The sequence below is a fragment of the Clupea harengus genome, chromosome 23 (assembly GCF_900700415.2).
Source record: "Clupea harengus chromosome 23, Ch_v2.0.2, whole genome shotgun sequence".
Lineage (NCBI taxonomy): Eukaryota > Metazoa > Chordata > Actinopteri > Clupeiformes > Clupeidae > Clupea > Clupea harengus.
In genome coordinates, this window is record NC_045174.1 from 24,284,712 (window position 1) to 24,287,211 (window position 2,500).

The following is a 2,500-nucleotide window of genomic DNA, read 5'->3' on the forward strand; positions in this document are numbered from 1 at the left end:
ACAGAACAACCCACATGGTTTCATCACTGTTATGTCACACACACACACACACACACACACACACACACACACACACACACACACACTCACACACTCAGTGCGTTTCCATGGTATAATTCGAATCTTGCTTTAGTCGGACTATGCTATCTTTTGGGGCAACTGCTATTATCCCAATATACATGGCAGTGAATAAATCGAATCATTGGCCGAAAGCATGTCATATTCGATACGATAGGTGGCGCTGTTTTCATTACAACTATCTTAACTGCGTCAATTACCGGCACGCGTCAATTATCGGACACTTTCAGCGTTGTCATGTTTACATTCACTCTCGTGAGTGACTATAGAAAGAAACGTAAGCTCCCACAAAAATATGGCATTTAAGCTTTACTTTTGAAAAAAATGTACTCTGTAGAACTAATTTAAACTTGTGAAATAGTGTTGTACTTTTGCGTGTCCCTTATAGTGTGGAACACTTAGCGGCGCGACGAATAATTAATTTGGTCTTAAAGTTGTATTGTCAGATTTGTTCTCTCCAGATGAAGTTTGACTGTGATTTTAAACTGTCATTTCAAGTGCTAACACAGCTAGCATGATGTAATGTAAGTACGGATGCTTACAGAGACCAAATCCGATTACTCTGGTCGTTTAGACCTATGTCAATATGAAAGGCACTTGTTGAGAAATTGGGCGGGAGAATAACGCGATTTGGTGAGGAAGGTCGCCTTCCGTAGTTGCGTTTACAGTTTAACTTAAACAAAGTTGAATTAGATCAAAATGTTGTATTTCCACGAACAAAAGTACAATTACAATACCGTTATAATAAATGTCTTCATTTTTAATACATAACATACATAATCATGCAATGTTTGTTTTGTGCATGTTTAAGTGAATAGACTGCACCTACAACTCAATCAGGTCAATGAAAGCCCACAAAATACTCAAATTAAACAAAAATAACACTAGTTAGATTAACATTTGCTTTTCAAAACATTTTGTGACAAAGTCATTTGTACAGAAATTAGACCGGTATATGTCAAAGCAGGAGGAAAGCATATTATTATCTCGAAAACCAACGCTGTAAGTGGAACAAAGTGGGAGTGTCCGATAACTGACGCAGGCGAAAACGTACTCATGTAATGTGTCACCGCAAACATGAATAGAAATATTTAGAAATACGTTTTCTTGCGGTGTTAAACGAGTCGTACAAGTTAAAAAGGACAAATATCTCTCTCGAAAACCGTAAGTTTGGCTAACCTTATACATAACGTTAATCTATAAATAGACTTAGCATATCGATTTTTTAACAAACTGTCCGATAACTGACGCATCTACGCTAGTGGTGATGCAGTCATTTCCGCTTGACCTCTTCAACAACACACACACACACACACACACACACACACACACACACACACACACACACTCACACACACACACACACACACACACACACACACACACTCACACACACACACCACCAACAACAACAACAGTTGATTGAGCATTAATCGCGTCTGTTCATCGGTCCAGAAAATGCGTGTTGCCTCTTGTGTTGTCCATCGCGTTGTTTGTTTGTTTCTGCTGGGCCGACGTGTTTTATTAAGTTACATTATTCAAAGGTGAAAGATAAAAGGCGAGAGAAACGCACGCACATTCACACACACACACACACGCGCAAATAATGGGTCACAGCCAAAACGCATTGCCCTTCTGCCAGTTGCATCAAATTGTTTTAGTACTTCTTCGCTGTCGATTTCCAAATCTGTGTGAATATTCATGAGAGCAAGTCCAGTCAGTCATCGTACTTCGTAGATATGTCTTAAGACGCCTCATTGTACTGAATGACCGCTCAGCAGACGCTGAGGAAACGGGCATTGTCAACAAGACCTTCAGGACGCAATGAATGAATGTTTGGGTAGAAATTTGCCGAACTTTTCAGGGCTTGACAAAGCTCACTGCGTTTTGGCTGTAACTCATTTAGCTGTTTCCACAGCTCCAGCTCTGTATCTGCATCGTCAACGCTGAGCATTAGTTGCCAGTACTCCGATTTTATTTCCTGCCATACATTGTCGGATAAGGATGACACTTTATCCGGAAGCAAATATTGGCCCTTCAATCGCGGCAGTGGTATACAGACACGGTCTCTCACTTCTGATGTGAGATGGTCTACGAATGGAATAAAAAGATTTAGCCGCCAGTACTCTGCTGGGGTTGAAGCAGGTGTGTTGACCGCCTCGTCTGCAGCGCCACAATGCGAGGCAGAGAAGGGTCAATATCCAGCTTGGCTGCCAAGGCACTGCCCTGCTCAAAACCGGTCTCTCTCTTTCCTTCGAGCAGCCCAAGGCGGTTGCATTAGTTGCATTAGTTGCAGCAAGTCGCAGTCCGGGCTTTTGCAAACTGTTGCTAAGAGGCGTAAGATACTTGAAGCAAACCCTGAATAAAAGTGATGCTGATTTTAAAGTCAATTGACTCCATCGATTTGGACAGGGAGTTCACA

General features: G+C 41.6%; 1 protein-coding gene across 1 annotated transcript in view; it reads right to left on the reverse strand.

The window, feature by feature from the left end:
• LOC105890667 (rho GTPase-activating protein 23-like) overlaps positions 1–2,500 on the reverse strand; it is a 36,674-nt gene that overhangs the window by 10,871 nt on the left and 23,303 nt on the right. The gene's annotated exons all lie outside the window — the stretch shown is intronic.